At 45.2% G+C, this 20,186-nt stretch overlaps 1 protein-coding gene across 23 annotated transcripts in view; it reads right to left on the reverse strand.

The window, feature by feature from the left end:
* PTK2 (protein tyrosine kinase 2) overlaps positions 1–20,186 on the reverse strand; it is a 1,447,287-nt gene that overhangs the window by 1,360,420 nt on the left and 66,681 nt on the right. For all 23 annotated transcript variants that reach the window (XM_029592091.1, XM_029592099.1, XM_029592089.1 and 20 more), the window contains exon 2: positions 8,325–8,351. The gene's annotated coding sequence lies outside the window, so the exon portion shown is untranslated. The remainder of the gene's footprint in view (positions 1–8,324; positions 8,352–20,186) is intronic.

Here is a 20,186-nt window from a genome sequence, read left to right on the forward strand (position 1 = left end):
GAGGAAAGGCTGAAGAGGTTAGGGCTGTTCAGCTTGGAGAAGAGACGGCTGAGGGGGTATTTGATAGAGGTCTTTAAGATCATGAGAGGTCTTGAATGAGTAGATGTGACTCAGTTATTTACACTTTCGATTAATAGAAGGACTAGAGGGCATTCCATGAAGTTAGCAAGTAGCACATTTAAGACTAATTGGAGAAAATTATTTCACTCAATGCACAGTAAAGCTCTGGAATTTGTTGCCAGATGTGGTTAGAGCAATTAGTGTATCTGGGTTCAAAAAAGGTTTGGATAAGTTCTTGGAGAAGTCCATTAACTGCTATTAATCAAGTTGACTTAGGGAATAGCCACTGCTATTAATTGCATCAGTAGCATGGGATCTTCTTAGTGTTTGGGTAATTGCCAGGTGAATCCATGCTGCTTCTGATCAAGCAACCCACCAGATTGTAGATAGTTCACTATCCTTTCCTTCAGCAGTCTCTCCATTAATTTTCCCACCACCGAGGTGATGCTAACCGGCCTGTATTTTCCAGCCTCTTCTCTGCTCCCACTCTTATGAAGTGGGACCACCACGCTCTTCTCCAGTCACTAGGCACTACACCCTTTTCCAAAGATCTACTGAACAGGTCAGACATTGGACCCGCCAGCACATCCCTGAATTTCCTCAGTATTCTGGAGTGAACCTCATCAGGCCCCATGGCTTTGTCCACTTTCAGTTTTCTTAGCTCTTCCCATACATTATCTTCCGTCAATGGAGTTTCATCTACACCACCCCCATCTACAGTCTTGATAACAAGTGACTGTCCTTCTCCAGGGTCTTCTTTTGTGAACACTGAACTGAAGTATTTGTTTAATATTTCTGCTAATTCATCACTCTCCACCCATTGATCCTTATCCCCTTTCAATTTCACTATACCACTATGTACCTTTCTCTGATATATCTGAAAAATGTTTTGTCACCTCGCTTTATCTCCTTGGCAATCCTTTCCTCTGCCTGACTTTTTGCTTTCTTGATTACTTTTTTCATCTCTCAGTTTTGCCAGATAATCCTCCCTGTGTTCCATTTTTTGGGATTCATTATATTTCTTAAAAGCTGCTTTTATTACATCAGCCATCTCCTTTGTGATCCAGACTGGATTCTTATTTTTCTTACTTTTGTTGCTTTTGTAATTGCTCCTTTTAATTTGGCCCACTGTTGTTCGACCTCTCCCATTTTTTCCCAGTCTTCAAGTTCAGCCTCCAGATATTTCCCCATTTTGACAAAGTCTGTTTTTTTGAAGTTCAAAACTCGGGTCTTTGTGACACTTCCCCCTGGATCCTATTTGCAATATCAAACCATACTGTTTGATGATCACTGGTGCCAAGGTGGGCACACACCCAGACATTAGATACATTATCCCTGTTAGTGAGCACTAGGTCAAGTAAAACTCCCTCCCTCGTGGGTTCCATTACCATTTGTTTGAACAGAGCCCCTTGCAGGGCATCCACTATCTCTCTACTTCTGCTAGATTCTGCAGAAGGGATTCTCCAGTACACGTCTGGCAGATTAAAGTCACCAACAATCAACACTTCCCCCTTCTTTCCCATCTTTATTATGTCTTTGATCAGATCTCTGTCTAGTTCTTCCATTTGAGTAGGAGGCCTGTACACCACTCCAGTAAAAATGGATGTACCGTCATCTTTTTTTAGGATGGCCCATAATGCTTCTCTACCCCACTTTCCTTGCAGTTCAGTTGCTTGGATATTAATTTTTGACATGGAATGCTACTCCTCCCCCTTTTTGTCCTTTCTTTCTGTCATTCCTTAAGTTATAGCCCGGTATGGCCGTATCCCAGTCATGGGAATCCGTGAACCATGTCTCCGTGACAGCAACAACATCCAAGACTGCCTCCATCATTAAGGCCTGCAGGTCTGATATTTTATTGCCCAAACTGTGAGCATTTGTAGTCCTTGCTTTCCAATTTTTCTCCCTTGCTATGTTGCACTTGCTAGGAACCTTTTCTGTTTTTTTCTTTTAGCTGATTATGTTATTTTCACTTTGCATGTCCGTCACAGGTCTTATTCTGCCAGAACCTACTGTTATCCAATTGATTCTGGGTTTTTGAATCATGGATGTCTGATAACTCTGGGGGAGTGGGGGTTGAAGTACAGGTTGTTGTAAACTTAGGGAAGGTAGGTGCCTGATTGTCACATGTCTAGTTCTACCTGAGCCCACTGTAAAATTTTTTCCTGGGATTCCGTAACCACTGTGGGTGACAGATTGATGTTTCAAGGAAGGGGAGGTTAATTGAATCCTGGCCAATTGCTCCCTTAGATGGATCAGCTTCATTTTAATTTTAGATAGCTGAAGGCAAAAGGGACAGCCCTTGGTTCTCCAAAGGATAGGCCTTGGGACATAAGCAGCACAATTGTTGCATTGAATTAAAGCCACTCTCTCTGATTACCGTATTTTTCGCTCCATAAGACGCACTTTTTTTCCCCCAAAAGTGGGGGGAAAATGAATGTGCGTCTTATGGAGCGAATATTAAAAAAAAAACCAAACAAAAATCTAACAAACCCCCCCCCTCAACTCCCCCAAGACCTGCCGACTTAATTTCCTACAACCCCCGACCCTCCTGACCCCCCCCAGACCTGCCAAACGTCCCTGGTGGTCCAGCGGGGGTCCAGGAGCGGTCCGGGAACGATCTCCTGGGCGTGAGCTGTCGGCTGCCAGTAAACAAAATGGCGCCGACGACCCTTTGCCCTCACTATGTCACTGGGACCGACCGCTGCTATTGGTCGGTCTCAGTGACATAGTGAGGGCAAAGGGCTGTCGGCGCCATTTTGATTACTGGCAGCCGACGGCCCAAGCCCAGGACACCGCTCCTGGACCCCCGCTGGACCACCAGGGACGTTTGGCAGGTCTTGGGGGGGTCAGGAGGGTGGGGGGTTGTAGGAAATTAAGTCGGCAGGTCAGGAGGGTGGAGGGTTGTAGGAAATTAAGTCGGCAGGTCTTGGGGGGGTCAGGAGGGTGGGGGGTTGTAGGAAATTAAGTCGGCAGGTCTTGGGGGGGTCAGGAGGGTGGGGGGTTGTAGGAAATTAAGTTGGCAGGTCTTGGGGGGTCAGGAGGGTGGGGGTTGTTAATTTAAAGGGTTGGGATGGGGGTTTTTTTGGGGGGGAGGGGTTCCCAGAGAAAGAAAAGTTTTCTGATCTGGGGAGTGGACCGAAATGGCCCTCCCCAGACCCGAAAACAAAATGGGGAGAAAAAAAAAAAAGCTATGCACTCCCCTAATTTGCTCCATAAGACGCCCAGACGCAGAGCCGGTTTAGAACAATTTTTTTTTTTTTTTTATTTTCCCCATCTGAATCCTAGGTGCGTCTTATGGTCAGGTGCGTCTTATGGAGCGAAAAATACGGTAATTAAAATCCTAAAGATAAGGTAAGGTATGGTTAAGTCCCTAGCAAGGATTTTTAATAGGTATTTGAACTAAAAGTATGTTATCCAGTAAAAATTAATAGGCAGAATATGCAAACCAAATTAACAAACAATATGACAGTATAAGTTATATCTAGGCTGTAAGGAACTACTAAGTAATTGTGGATGAGATAATTGAAACTAATTAACTAGGAGACCAGGGAAGAGTATTTACGAAAGTAAAGCCAGGGGTGAGTGAGTAGAGGAGCAGGTAGGGAGGGAAATAAATACTGGCTAAGGAGACTGGCTGTTCTTTATTTTAATTCTTGCCCTAGAAAGCAGGCAAAATGGCTCTTTCAGGTTTCAATTTCAAATCTGCCCCTGACAAGGCACAATTTTTTGCAAATATAAAGCCCTATAACATTAAGCACATAGAAACTACACACAATTGAATACCTCACTTCAGTTACACATACAAAATCCAGACTCTCAAATACAGAATGAAGAGACCATAAAATATAACTAGAAATGTGCAGACAAAAACTGAACTGGAAACTAAGCGCTAAATTCTGTATGCAGAGCAACAAAGGAAAAACATACATTACCATTCCTCATAAAACAAAACCAAGAAGTGTCATCAATAGTAAAGCCATACCAATAAAAAGAATAATTAAAAACAGCTATGGCATAGAATACCCCTCTTCCTCCTTCCATTGCCTACCCCATCCCCCCTTTTTTCCTTCTTTTCCCATTCATACTTTCTTGTATTCAGAGCACGAGTTTGTATATACCTTCCTCGTTTTTCGTTTCTATTTTCATTTTCGTTATTTGACTTAAGTTATTTTTAGTTATTTCCTGTTACAACCTAATCCATATGCTATTTGCATATACTTTTGATTCTCAAATTGTTCTATGTATCATTGTTTCGTTTCAATGTAAACCGGGGTGAAGGCATGTGCTAAACCTCGGTATATAAAAGCTTCAAATAAATAAATAAATAAATATCCAAAAACAAAAAAGAAAAAAAAAATTTCCAACCACCAATAAAATATTTCAAGACAGACACAAACACCTAATAAATAAAACTAACAAGGATTTAAAAAAATTTTAAAAAACCCACTCTCCATACCTGGGAACTTTTGATTTCTAGATGCCCTGAGATTGTCATGGATTAGCAGGCTGTGGTGAAGGGAACTGTTTTGCATAGACTTTCTTTTCTCTCTCGTACCACCCCCCCCACCCCCCAACACGCGTGCTCATATGCATATATATATGTGCTCTCGTACACACTCACTTTTATCATTCACAGAGGCTTGTTTACTCTTCCCTCCCCCCACCACACTCGTGCACTCTTACACACACAGTTATGCAGATTCTCTCTCACATCCCCATTCTCACCCCCTTCTGTCATTCACTCAATGCAGCAATAGTCTAATTCAGCACTCCCCATGGTAGACAGGACTACTACTTTGGCCGCAGGGACCAACCCTGCTGTGTCCATGTGTTCTTTCCTGCAGGGCATTCGATGCATCACCTCCTTTTCCTAGGCCCTGCCAGCGATGCTGCCACTTCTGGTGGGGCAGCACAACAGTTCAGCTCCTCATCTTCCCAAGCCCTGCTGCTACTCCCTTTTCTAAGGCTCCGCTGGCGTGCTTCCAATTCTGATGTGTCCGCACTGCTTTTGATGGCAACAGCAGGCAACATCTTCCCTTCTGCACTGGCGGCGCTCTGGCTCCCTTCAGATAGCAGCAACTATTACTGAGGCCATGATGGCCACAGGCACACTACAGCGGTGATTTTTCAAGTTTTTATTTATTTATTTGGTGCTTTTATATACAGACATTCATGATACAGATCATATCATATCGGTTTACATGGAACATAGGGAAATAACATTAACATAACCAAGAATAAACAAATAGTTACAATAAAACAGGGGTACTCAAACTGGGAATAAGAGGAGCCAATGGCAGAGGAATTCTGAACTAAACCATCATCATCATTTTATCCAATAAACCCCTATTTTTTTGTATCAGGAGTGTTTAAGCATGTGCAATGTTCACATCAATGTGACCATGAAGCTATAATGGAGTGTAGTAGCAGCCTAGTGTTTAGCGCACCAAGTTGCAAAGCAAGGAAGCTAGAACTCAAATCCTGCTGACACTCCTTGTGACCTTGGGCCAAGTCACTTCACCTTCCATTGCTTCAGGTACTAACAAATTTTAAGCCCTGTGGGAATAGGGAAATATATGGGTCCTCTAGACCCATCAGAGAGTCCTACAGAGAATCACTTCATGTACCACACTCCAAAACCTTTCAACACAAATCCCTCAGAGACAGAGCCTTTTCCACAGCAGGACCACCACTATGGAACTCCATCCCATCAGACCTGCGACAGGAACCCTGCCTAACTTTCAGGAAAAGGCTCAAAACATGGTTATTTAAGAAAGCCTTTCCAGACCCCAACTAACCCACCATCAATTCACTATCAGACTTTAACATTACACTGTAAAAAATTACAATTACAAATAAGTGCTCTTTTTGTTAAAATTCCCATCGCCTATTTTCTTCTTCAACTCCCAGTTGTGTACATCCCTGTTTCAGTGTAACTGCAACATTTCCTGCTTCGCAATTGTCAAAGTTTCATTGTATTTTCTAATTTTACTCACCCCTTGTTTAATGTAAACTGGCATGATGTGATGGCTATCATGAATGCCGGTATAAAAAAAAAAAACACTAAATAAATAAATAAATAAATACAGTACCTGAATGTAATCCACTTTGAAATGTCACAAAAGGCAGAATATAAGTAAGTTATAAAATGTATTTTATGTTTTACACTAAGTAACAGTAAATGACAGCAGATGAAGACCAAATGATCAAGCTAATCTGCCCTGCAAGGTTTTCAGGGTTCTAATTGCCTCTCCATGCAGGTTACCCAGATTCAGAAAAAAAAAAGTTACCATCTTACTCGTGTGCTTCATTTCTATCCTCTTGCCAGGAAGAATCCTTTTTATCCCAAGCCTTTTTAGTTCCATCACTATTTGTGCCTTTATTATCTCCTCCTCTTAGGCCTGATTGTTTTTAGTCTCATTAACTTTTTTTTCTTTAACCATTGTCTTACTTTATGAAATGCCCCAAGTCTCTTATCCTGTATGTTTGTCTTATTAGATTGTAAGCTCTATTGAGCAGGGACTATCTTTTTTGCATTTGTACAGTGCTGCAAATGTTGTGTAGTGCTATAAAAATATTAAGTAGTAGTAGGATGGTATCCCAGGCATCCAACATCCTTTCAGGAAAAAAATATTTCTTAACCTGGTTCCTGAGTCTTAGCATCCTAGAATTTGTTATGACCCCTAGTTCTACAGCTTTTTTTCCATTGGAAAATATTTGTATTTTGTGTATTTAATACCTTACAGATATTTAAAAATATATTTCCTCTCCTTTAGGGTATATATAATTAGGTCCTCAAGTATCCTCTCAAATCTTCTGGTGTAGACTGCACACCATTTTGGTTGCCTCTCTTTGGACTGCTTCTGTTCTCTTCCAGAACTAAACATGGTAATCCAGATGACCTAAAAAATGTCTTGTACAAGAGCATGATCACCTTTTTCCTGCTAGTTATACCTAGCATCCATCTGGCTCTAGTCATCTTCATGTCACACTGCTTCTCTATCATCAAATACAATCACCCCAAGATCTCTCTCGGTCCATTCTCCTCAGACTCTCACCTCTTATCACATAGAACACCTTTAGATTTCTGCACCCCAATTGCATAGCTCTATACTTTTTGGCATTGAATCTTAGCTGCCAAGCCTTCAACTACTCTCCAAGTTTCCTTAGATCACTTCTCATTCTCTTTACTCTTTCAGGGGTGTCCACTCTGTTGCAGATCTTAGTGTCACCTTAAATTGGAATTAGGATGCAATGTTTTTGATGATCCCTTTGTGTCTCTGGTCTAATTAAGTCCTTTTAACTTACAGTTTAGGAATGCTTTTGCGCTACTAGTACTTTTAATCCAATGCAGTTCATGTCTTCAGAGGTGTAGCAGTGTTAGTCTAGTGGAGTAAAAATGACAAGAAGCAGTGGCACCTTACAGAATAACCAGTTTATTGTTTTTTGTGATAATAGATGCTGAAGTGGTGTGTTATGAAATGATTATAGCAGGTTTGCCACTCTAGTATACTTGTTGACTCAGTTATGTGAAACTAAGACAGCAATCAAGGCCAGGCTAACTAGCCTGGGTTTGACGAGATTTCTACGGTAGTAGTCTATAAGGTGCCACCTGCCTCGTCATTTTTAATACAATGCTGTTCATTAAAATAAAATTCCAGCCTCAATTTTTCTTTAAAGCAGGTCTACACTAGCTGAAGAATATTAATGTACTGTCAACTATCAATTAGACTTGGACTTGTCCAACTTGCTACATCACCAGATCAAATTTAGGTTTCCTTCACAGCTCAGTATGTCAGCATTGTGGGGACTTCTACACTAAAAAACTCAAACCATGCTAGTTAGCCTGGCTTTGATTGCTATTATTTTTGCATAACTGAGTCAACAAGTATACTGCATTGGCACACTCACTATAATCATTTCATAACACACCACTTCAGCATCTGTATAACAAAAAGCAAATGCATTAGAAGGCATTAGAAGGGGTGGCCAACTCCGGTCCAAGAGCCATAAACAGGTCAAGTTTTCAGGATATCCAAAATGAATATGCATGAGATAGAGGCAGTGCATGCAAATCTCATGCATATTATTTGAGGCTATCCCAAAAACCTGGCCTGTTTGTGGCTCTTGAAGACCAGAGGTAGCCACCCCTGCACTAATAGAAGAGTTTGTAGATTCATTTTAATTACAACAAATTACTATATACCCGCAAAGTACTATAAAGATGAAAACTATAAAAGAAAAAAAAAATCCACACTTACCTTCCAGTAAGGAAAACCTTGAAATATCTATAAGAAAAAAAAAAGAAATGTTACTTTAATATACAAGTACTTGAAAGGTGAGGGATAGGCAATTCCAATCCTTGAGAAATGAAAGCAGGTCTGGATATTCACCACCTCTTTGGAAATAACGCCTAATTGATTTACATATTTTGGTTATACTGAAAACCAGACCTGTTTACAGCCCTGTAAAAGTGGGCTGGCTTCGCACTTTGCAAAGCCATAATGCACATCACACAGTTTTAACGCTGAAAATAACGACACCTTTTTCAGTTGCTTTAAGCTGTGCGATATGCTCATAATGCAATTTGCGATTTTTTTCAGGGGGGGGGGGGCACCATAGTAAGCAGCTATTTATGCTACTATAGGAGGCCCACCTAGATACTCAAGGTGAGATTAAAGTAGTAGTGTAGGGGTTAGAGGCCACTTTTACATGCAGAGTGAGACATACAAACAGAACAGTGCACTCTTGTGAAGATTTGATGTCCTTCGGAGTGAGGAAACACACACAATTATGAGATTTGTACAATGTTCTCTCAACCATGTTGATGTTACCCAGGTTGAGAGTCCAACCCCCCAGAGGCGCGCGCACTCTCTCTCTCTCCCCCCCCCAGTGGTGAAATGAGTACTTTGCAGGTAGGAAAATGCAATTATGTAGGTATTACCGCAAAGTGTGAAAAGTTAACACACTTTGAGGTAATACCTATGCGAAGCGCTAAGAATGCACATTGTGATAAATAGGCTATTACCATAAAACACGCCCCTTTTCCTATGGCATGCAATATTTAGTGCAGTTTGATAAATCTAAGCCATAGTTAGGTAAAAACTCAAATCATACAGATAGTAAATATCCTGTATTTGGCTCCTGTCTATATAGCACTGTAAATACTGTCACAAAGATACTAAAATATTATCTGGGGAAGAGCTATCTAAGATCCTGCCTCTCAAATAGCTGAATATCCCCAACAATCAATATGGATTCAGAAGCTATATGATTTGAAGACAGAAGCAGCTTGAACTCTTTCCAAGCAAACTTCAGTCATATATAGAATCCAAAATGTCAGTCCCTAGCATATTGCTCCAGAAAGACAGTCACGGAAGTTAATACGCATTCATTGTTTTTTCGTCGCACTATAAAATAAAAAAATATTCAAAATGTTAGGATTAGAGAACATCAAGCATTTAAACTCAAGTACCCATTTTAAAGATATGTACAAAAGTTATCTTAGCCCTTGTAATATATGTAACATACTTCACTGCAACATCTGAAAAACCTGATGCTATTCAGGAAATGGTTATACTGATGTCTATTAAACTCTCAAATAGGAGCTTGTGTTGCTACCTGCGGGTTGGATAAAAACCTCAAAACATGCTTGCGTGATTTTATTAAAAATGTGTGCACAGCAATCTTTTTTTTAAATACTTTTTACACTTAATACTAATTATCTCTATAGCATTACTCAGCATACACAATATTATACAAATACACAAGAGCTCATGCTCTACAGTTCACAATCTAATCAAGAAAAACATATAGAACAAGACAGATTTTGGGAATTCATATATTAAGAAAATGGATAAAACCAACTAGGCTATAAGTAGAAAAATTTGAGTTAAGATTTAAATACAGCCTCAAAGAAGTGGGTTTTCAGGCTAAATCTGAATAAAGTCAAAGGTGGTGCATGACGCACCAACTCAGAAAGTCTATTACAGGCATACAGTGCAGCAAGGAGGAATGCGCAGAGTTGGAAATTACAGATGAAGAAAGGCCGAAGAGTATTACTTGCCTGATGAGCAGAGCAGGGTGTACAGACAGAGTGTATAGTGAGGAGCTGCAAAATGAATGCACTGTAGGAGAGTAAACTAATCTTGAACTGTATGTGGAAGCAAATAGATAGCCAATAAACAGGCCGATACAGTAAAGTGCGCTCCAACGGAGCGCACTGTTAGCCTGCTATTGGACGCGCGTTTTCCCTTACCCCTTATTCAGTAAGGGGAGGAAAACGCGCGTCCAATCCGCAGCACCTAATAGTGCCCTCAACATGCAAATGCATGTTGATGGCCCTATTAGGTATGCGCGCGGGATACAGAAAGTAAAATGTGCAGCCAAGCCGCACATTTTACTTTCAGAAATTAGCGCCGACCCAAAGGTCGGCGCTAATTTCTTCCGGCACCGGGAAAGTGCACAGAAAAGCAGTAAAAACTGTTTTTCTGTGCACCCTCCGACTTAATATCATAGCGATATTAAGTCAGAGGTCCCGAAGAGTAAAAAAAAGTTAAAAAAAAAATTTTGAATTTGGCCTGCGGCTGTCGGACCGAAAACCGGACGCTCAATTTTGCCGGCGTCCGGTTTCCGAACTCGTGGCTGTCAGCGGGCTCGAGAACCGACGCCGGCAAAATTGAGCGTCGGCTGTCAAACCCACTGATAGCCGCCGCTCCTGTCAAAAAAAGGAGGTGCTAGGGACGCGCTAGTGTCCCTAGCACCTCCTTTTACCCGGATGTACCGCTGGACCTAATTTAAATACTGAATCGCGCGTGCCGGCAAGTGGCCGGTGTGCGCACCAGGAGAGCGGGCGATCGTCCGCTCTCCCGCAGACTTTACTGTATCGGCCCAATAGTGACTTGAGAATTGAAGGAAGATAAATCATTCAACAGAATTTTGAAAGGATTGTATTGGAGAGAGATAGTTCACTGGGAGATCTGTTTGGAGCAGGTCGCAGTAACTTAAGCAGGAGGTGATGAGAGAGTGGACAATGGTTTTGGTCGTATGTTCACAAAGAAAGGGACAGATTTTGGCAAGTTTTTAGAGAAACATGTTTAAACAGCATTTTGAATATATGTAAAGAAGAGAGTAGTCATGACAATGCCAAGGTTATGGGCTGAGGAGACAGAGGATGAAAGTGTTAACCACAGTAAAAGAGCAAGTGGGAAGAAGGTAACTAGGTTTGGATAATTTGTCTTGGCCATGATATGTTTAAGATGGCAATGTCAGACAGGCAGCCTAAGGTTTGGGACTGGATTCTTGATTACATTTCAGGTGTGGATAGACAGCTCTTGAGTTGTCAGCATAGAGCTGGTACTGAAACCCATGGGAAGAGATCAGAGCACCAAGGGAATGAGTTCAGAAAATGAAGAGAAGAGAACCCAGGACAAAGCCCCAAGGCAAACTGACTTAGCAATGGAGAAGGCTCCACCAGAGGACATGCAAAGTGCATTGAAAGAGGTAAGAAGAGAACCAAGACAGAATCCCAAAATCCAAGTGAGGACAGAATATCAAAGATTAGGTGGTGATCAGTAGTGCCAAAAGCAGCAGACAAGTCAAAAAGGATGAAAATCAAGTAAAGATCCTTGGTATCTGTCAGTTAGCACGCTCTGCAGTTCAGCCAGGTAAGTGACAGAGAACCATCCCCTGAGAGATGGCCCAGCCCCACAGCTGGCAGCCTCCTGACATAGAAAGTACAAACCCATACCTCCCTGCTAGTTCATATACACATCACCACCTGATTTATCCATGTGGACAAGGATACCTTTGTTGGATAGCTGATTTCTGAACTCCTTCAGGAGCATACTGAATCATCCATAGAAGTTTATTTTATGCAACATTTGCTGGGCACACTACAAGCCTTGAGCGGAGAGCCCACCTACAAGAGCTCCCCACCCCAGACTGAACGCATCCATTGAAAGGACAATTTGGATTGGAGAAATTTGAAAGGGGATTCCTCTGACCAGATTAGAATGGCCCTGCCAGGAGGACAGGGAGCAGCTGAGTGATCTGGATGTTGTCCTGAAGTTCTTGATTGGCCTGTAGCCAGAGAAACCTCAAGGTCCATTGGGATCTTCTCTGCTGACTCATTTGAATCTTTTCTACCATAGCCATAAATGAGGTAGCCCTCTACTGAGGACAAAAGGCTATTGCCTGAGTTTTCTAGCAGAGCTCCAATAAACCCCAATTCAGGTATCAGGCCAAGATGAGACTTGGGGTAATTAACAATGAAACCTAGTACCTTCAACCACTTGGATGGTCATGTACATTGATTCCTCAGCTCCTGCCTGAGATAGGCTCATGACCAGCCAATTGTTCAGACAAATATAGTAATGATAGCGGAAAGAGACCAAATAGTCCATCCAGTCTACCCAGCAAATTTCTTTTGGTAATAATTGCCACTCTGTGCAGATTACCCCCAAGTCTTGCGTTAAAGGCAGTAATATTAATCGAAACCAAGCAACCATCCAACCCATAACAAAATTACTAATAGCAACATTTTTATAGGATGAGCAGCCTTAGATAATTCATACAATGCAGCTTGAATGTGCCTTGCTTTTGGACTTGACTATAGAAGCAGTCCTGCACTTTTTCCCTAATGACTGCATATCAATATCCCAGACTGTAAAAGTCAGGGTACAGCATTGCCTGTCATCTGAATCCAATTCCCTCCCTGCCAAAGCGGTGAGTGATGCTGAAGTTGCGTCAAAACAACATAAGCTAATTGTTTAAAGATAGTAACCCCTACGCTTTCTGTTAGGGGTACTAGCTGCCACTCCATGCAGGTTAACCCTCCAAGCATCCTTTCCTTAATTTCCAACTCCGGGTGATCAGGTACACACTATGGGCTTTCAGAGATCGGCTGTCCAACAAAGTTGTCCTGATCCAGACCGTCAACCAAGTAGTAATGTGGTATGTCAACAAGCAGAAAGGCTTGGGATCGTACATCCTGTGTCAGGAAGTGGTCCACATCTGGTTGTGGCCCTGACCCATGGGATGGTGCTCAGGGCCATGTACCTGGATGGGACAGAGAATGTGGTAGCGGGCAGGCTGAGTCAAGCCTCTGTACTAGGAGGCAGCAAATCGAATATTCCGCCTCTGGGGGAGCCTGAATGAAGATCTGTTCATGTCCCCCTGCAACAGGAAGGCACCTCAGTTAAGCTTCTTGCACAGGACAGACAGCAAACCAGCCTCAGATGTCCTTGCCCGCCATTGGGGCACAGGTCTTCTGTATGCATATCCTTAGATTCCCTTAGTGGTGAAGACTCTCTTGAAGCTTTGCGAGGACAGAGGAACTATGATTCTCATTGCCCCTCATTGGCCAAGAGAGGTCTGATTTTCACGCCTTCGAGAAGTCCCCGATCAGTCTGGGGACTTCATAGAGTCGGGGTAGGCTGTAGCATCCCAACCTTCAGGCCAAGTCGCGCTCAGCCTGGATGTTGAGAGGTTAATTCTGCAGCTGCTCGATCTTTCAGAAGATGTCTCTGGCACTGGTGGTTTCTAGAAAGCTTTCCACTAGAAAGTCCTACCAACTGAAGTGGAGGAGGTTTTCTCCTAAGACAAGCAGGATAGTAATCCTCACATGTGGGTGACATCATCCGATGGAGCCCAGCATGGAAAATTGTTCGTTTCTAGAAACTTTGACCGGCAGATTTGAGCATGCCCAGCCTGTTGCTATCCGCACATCCATGCGAGGTTCCTTTTCAGTCTCCTCTTTTCCACGGTGCCGTAGCCTCACAGTGGTGGAGCTCCAAATCACTTTCGATCTTTTTTGGAGTTTTTCTGCGTTGGGTACCCTTGGCTTTTGCCTTCGTTCTTTGCGGTCGATTCCCCACTTCCGCACCGTGGTGCCCGTCTGTCATCGACTGCACACTGGCCTTTTTTTTTGATGGTGTCAGGTTTTCGATGGTGCCCTCAGTGCCCATGGAACATGTCCGTCCATGGATCCACATAAGGTGTGTATCCCTGCCTGGGGGCCTTGCACAACATCCAAGGGTGTCGTTTTTGCAACCAAATGACCCCCAAAGGATGTCGAACGCACCTAAACAAAATGGAGAAGCTCTTCAGTTCTCCAAAACCTTCTACTTCGGCTTCAGTATCCTCCATGCCCAAGGACCGCTGGGAACCATCCCTCTCTTCCCCTGGCGATCCCGCTCTCCTGTACCCCTAAGAATCGGGGAGAGGTAGATCGATCCTCTGTGGTCTCTCCCCTCACCCTAACCTCAGGATCATTGTCTTCCTCTGCACAGGGGAAAGACTGGGCTGAGCGCCAGAAATCCAGGAAGCATAGACACTGGTCACCATCTCGCCACGGTTCTGGTTCCAGAGCGGTATCGACAGCTGCCATCGAAGCAGCACCAGCCACCGGGAAGCCCCATCCTCCAATGCCCCTGGTAGCCTGAAACGTTCCCCAACAGCGACGGTGCTGGGCACCGTTCCTCCTCAAGATCCTTCAGAGGATGTGCCAGCAACGCCTCATCTCCCTCCATCAGTCCTAACTACCCAGGACTTTCAGGAGGTGGACCGCTGGGTACAATCGTCAGTGCTCAAAGCGCTACAGTGTCGAGCTGCCAGTGCCAAGGCTCCCATATCGGTGCCTGAGCCTCTGCCATCGATGCTCACACCCTGCTGGAGCATCTGGATGTCCTTGGCACCCTACTGACGCAATTGGTGCCCGAGAGGCCTCCAATGCCTCCTTGGCCAGTGACACTCTCCTTCAGAGTGATCCCAATTCCTGAGTCCTCCGAGGAGGATGAGGCCTCGGGGACTGGGCGCCCTTGCCCGTGGTTCCCTGGGCCGCCGGTTCCTTCCGGTGTACCATGGATGATTCCCCCCCCCCCCCCCGGATGCCTGGGATTCCAACGATGCTGTCTGTGCCAGGCCTATTGCCCCTCCTGGCCCCCGCTCTCGGCATCTGGGCCTTAGCGAGGAGGAGGGTCCCTATGACCCGTGGGGCGATGACTCCTTGAACTCGTCCTCCAAGTTAGACGACCTCTCAGAGTCTTCCCCTCCGGAGGAATGGTGTCTATCTCCACCTGAAGACCTGCTGTTTGCCAGCTTCGTAAGGACCATGGGAGAGGCCACCCCCTTCCAGCTTCTGTCAGAGGAGGATACCCTTCACAAGATGTTGGAGGTCCGCCAGTTCATCGATGCTCTTAAAGAGATTGTGGTGGGTACCGGTCCACGACATCTTTAAGGAGCTCCTCCTCTGTACATGGAAACACCCAGTGTCTGTGTCTCTGGTTAACAGGAAGGCTGATGCGACTTATCTGGGTACAACAAGCCATGGGCTTTGAACAACGGCACCTACCTCACCAATCAGCAGTGGTGGAGTCTGCGCTTAAAAAGGCCAGACACTCCTGGACACACATTTCTTCCCCTCCAGGCACGAACACAGGGAGCTCGATGGCATAGGGAGGAAGATATTCCAGGGGGCTATGCTGGTAGCCCGTGTTGCGGCCTACCAGCTATACATCACCCAATACAACCGCAATCTATGGAAACAGGTTCAAGAGTTTGTGGAGGGCCTCCTCCAGGAACAGAGTGAATCTCTTGCAGCCATTGCCACACTGGGGCTTGAGGCGCATAGACATGAAGTCAGGTCTACCTATGATGTGTTTGAGACCGCAGTCTGCCTAACCGCCGGAGGCATCTGTGCCAGACGGCTGGCTTGGCTCCGGGCCTCAGGTCTCTGACTAAAGGTTCAGGACAGGCTTGCAGATCTCCCTGGTACAGGTGAAAACCTGTTTGGGGATAAGATGAAAGACGTCATGGTACAGCTGAAAGAGCAGCATGATACTCTTCAGCAATTCTCCGCCAGCCCCTCTGAAGGCCCTTCCTCCGCCAGGAAGACCTCCAGGCCAGGCTCTTGCAAACCCTTCTACCAGCCGAAGAAGTACTTTCCTCCAGCTACCCATGCCCGCCCACCCACCTCTGTCCAGCCCTAGAGGTCGCGTCTGACAGCAGTGGGTCCTGAGGGCCCAACCAGCACCCCCCCCCCCCCCCCCAGCAGGCCCTGTCTGTTGTTTTTGACTGGTGGCGAGGGGGCACGAGCCAAATACCGGATTTCCCTGGCGGTCACTCCCCCAGTCGGTGGCAGGCTCCTTTGCTTCACCCACTGCTGGGAAGCGATCACGTCGGACCGTTGGGTCCTCTCCATTGTCCACCAGGGCTATCGCCTGAACTTCAGCAGGCTCCCAGAGACCACTCCCCCATGTCCATCATGGGGTTCGCCTGCCCATCAGGTCATCCTTCAATCGCAACTTTCCGTCCTTCTAGCGACAGGCACAGTATAACCGATCCTTTGAGCAGCGGGCCACAGCTTCTACTCAAGGTACTTCCTCATTCTGAAGAGGAACGGCGGCTTGCTCCCCATCCTCGACCTCAGGGTGTTAAACAGATTTCTCGTAAGAGATAAATTCAAAATTGTGTGGCTGTTGAGCGCACGATCCTCCAGTCCTTGCAGCTCTCGGATGGTGTCTCCAGGGTCTTGATCAAATCCTGAAAACCTTTCACCCGGAAGTCTTACAGGTCGAAGTGGAAGTGTTTCTCCACCTGGTGCGACGGCCATGGACTGGACCCTTTCTCCTGCTTGCTCCCCCACCTGCTGGATTACCTCTGGCACTTGTCCGAGTCTGACATCCAAACCAGCTCGGTCAGAGTACATCTCAGCTCCTACCACCAGGGTGTCGCCGGTGCACCCATTTCAGTCCAGCCGCTGGTCAGGTACTTCATGCAGGGCTTTATTCAGCTGAAACCCCCGCTTCACCCGCTAGCGACCCTGTGGGATCTCAACGTTGTCCTGGCGAGGCTCATGTGGCATCCATTCGAGTCTCTCAAATCCTGTGACTTGAAGTTCCTCACCTGGAAAGTTATGTTCCTGGTGGCGATCACTTCCACTTGCAGGGTTGGTGAGATCCAGGCCCTGGTCACGTATTCTCCCTACACAAAATTCTTACATGATCGTGTGGTGCTATGCACACATCCAAAATTTCTGCCAAAGGTGGTGACTGCATTCCACATCAACCAGTCAATCATTCTTCCCACGGCCTCATTCCCACCCAGAGGAATATGCTCTCCACACCCTGAACTATAAGTGGGCGCTCGCTTTCAACTTGGCCTATACAGCAAACCATAGACAGTCCACCCAGCTCTGTGTGTCTTTTGACACCAATAGACTGGGAGCTGCAGTAAGGAAGCAGACCTTATCCAACTGGCTAGCGGATTGCATTGCCTTCTGCTACGAGCTGGCAGGGTGAAGGCTCACTCTCTGCGGGCTATGGCGGTATCAGTGGACCATCTATGTGTGTGGTCCCTGTCGCCGCAATCTGCAGGGCCGTGACCTGGAGTTTTCTCCACACATTCGTGGCTCACTACTGCCTTGACAGGGATAGTCACCAGGACAGCGCTTTTGGGCAGTCTGTCCTATTCAATCTATTCTCGTCCTGAACCCAACTGTTTATCATCATGCTATCTGTGGGACCAGACCGCTCCTGTTTACCCCACAGCGCCACAGATGTGTTGTGCCCGTTGGCACCTAGTTTGGCTACTGTGGGGGTCTCTGGTCGAATGGGGCAGTCTGGAGCTCAGTAATTACCCACATATGAGGACTACCATCCTGCTTGTCCTAGGAGAAAGCACAGTTGCTTGTCTTTAACAGGTGTTCTCCTAGGACAGCAGGATGTTAGTCCTCAGGAATCCCACCTGCCTCCCCAAGATGTTGGGTATACTTTCGATTTATTTTTTCTCGTCGTATTTTTTGCTATGTTAAAGAGTCTGAAGGGGGACCTCATGTGGACGCATGGATAGCAGCAGGCTGGGCATGCTCAGTGTGCCAGTCAGTTTCTAGGAACTTTGACAAAGGTTTTCCAGGCCGGGCTCCATCGGATGATGTGACCCACATGTGAGGACTATTTTATTTATTCAGATTTTTTAATATTCTTTTTGCACTTCAAAGCAGATTACATTCAGGTACATCCTGCTGTCGTAGGAGAACACCTGTTACAGGTAAGCAACTGCACTTTCTTTGTGTTGTGAGCAGAAGATTCTAGATCTGTTCTCCTGCCCCACACAAAAACTGCTTGATTACCTTCTACATCTATCTGAGGCTGACTTAAAAACCAACTCCGCTACAGTTCATCATAGTGCAATTGGCGCATACCACCATGGTGTAGATCAGTGGTCCCCAAACCTGTCCTGGAGGGCCACCAGCCAGTCGGGTTTTTGGGATATCCTCAATGAATATGCATGAGAGAAAATTTGCATGCACTGCCTCCATAACATGCAAATTTTCTCTCATGCATATTCATTGTGGATATCCCAAAAACCCGACTGGCTGGTGGCCCTCCAGGACAGGTTTGGGGACCACTGGTGTAGATGGTACACCCATTTCTGTACAGCCTATAATTGTATGTTTCATGTGGGGCCTGCTTCAACTGAAGCCTCCCCCCTAAGGCCTCCTGCTTTCTTGGGACCTCAACATGGTGTTAGACTCAAAAGGAGCTTTCATCAGCTGAGCTATGTGCACCTGTGACCTGAAGTACCTGACCTGGAAGGTCATATTTTGGGTAGTGGTCACTTCAGCATGCAGGGTCAGTGAGCTCCAGGCTTTAGTGACTTATCCACCTTATACAAAATTCTATCATGACAGGGTAGTCTTGCGTATACAACCTAAGTTCCTGCCTAAGGTGGTGATGGATTTCCATCTTAACCAGTCAATGTCCCGCCAATATTCTTTCCCAAGTCCCATTCTCACCAAGGCGAACAAGCGCTGCACAGTTTGGACTGTCTTCTATCTGGACTAGACTGAAGCCCATAAACAGTCCACCCAACTTTTTTTATTTATTTTGATAAGAATAGGTTGGGCGTTACCGTTGCCAAACAGACACTATTCAATTGGCTAGCAGATTGCATCTCCTGTTATGCCCAGGTAGGATTGTATCTTGAGGGTCATTTCAAGGCTTATACTGTCAGAGCCATGGCAGCGTCGGTGGCCCACTTTGGAGGAGATCTGCAAAGCTGCGATGTGGAGTTCTCTCCACACCTTCACATCCCATTGTCTGGATAGGGATGGCTGACACAACAGTAGGTTTCAGTCAGTCTGTCCTTAGGAACTTGCTTGAGGTTCAGAACCCAACTCTTCTAACCTAGGGCCTGTTTGGGTTCAGGCTGTCTCCCCCTCTTTTACCAACACCACTGATGGTGTGCCTGTTGGCACCTGGTTAAGGTGTCTGTTGGTCCCCTTTGCGTTGGGGAAAAGCCTGTAGCTAGGGATTCATCCTGCTTGTCCTTGGAGAAAGCAGAGTTGCTTACCTGTAAAAGGTGTTCTCCAAGGCAGCAGGATGTTATTGCTCACAAAACCTGATCGCCACGGAGTTGGGTTTCTCCTATTTTTATTTTTCATCGTAATTCTATGTTACACGACTGAAGAGGGACCCTGCGTGGACATGTGGTATAGGGCACACTGAGCAGGCTCAGTATGCCTAGTCAAGAGACTTTGACACAAGTTTTCAGCATTGGGCTTCAACTGATGTCACCCATATATGAGGAGTAATGTCCTGCTGTCTTTGGAAAACACCTGTTACAGGTAAGCAAGTCTGCTTAACTCGTATTCTGCTTGCCATGTTATACTATTGCTGTGCCCAATGTGATAGTGTCTAGCTGCTTCTACCTCACTGGTCACAGCAATAGAATAACCTTGGCCATCAGAAATGTAAGTTAACTATCTTGGACCCAGGATTTTCATTTCCAGTGCTCTCGGAGAGAGCACCTACAGTTGAAAGTTATATCTGCACTGTTCATCCAACTTTGGCGTACTATTTAACTATAATTGCCCACCCCAAAGAGCTTACACTTTAACTTAGCAGCAAGTATCCACTGCAAAGAGCAAATTCTTGTATTCAAGGCCCTTTTGACTGAGAATGGGGTGGAGTATCTAAAGCTAAACAGAACACCTAAGTCTGATGTACAGCACCAAAGTGCATATTGTTCAGCTGAAGGTACCTTTCCCAGAGAGCTTATGCTTAGATTTTATTTGCCATTTCTTCCCAAAATTGCATTGTATGTGAGATTGGTGCTGTTCA

This window comes from Rhinatrema bivittatum, chromosome 2 (assembly GCF_901001135.1).
Source record: "Rhinatrema bivittatum chromosome 2, aRhiBiv1.1, whole genome shotgun sequence".
Taxonomy (NCBI): domain Eukaryota; kingdom Metazoa; phylum Chordata; class Amphibia; order Gymnophiona; family Rhinatrematidae; genus Rhinatrema; species Rhinatrema bivittatum.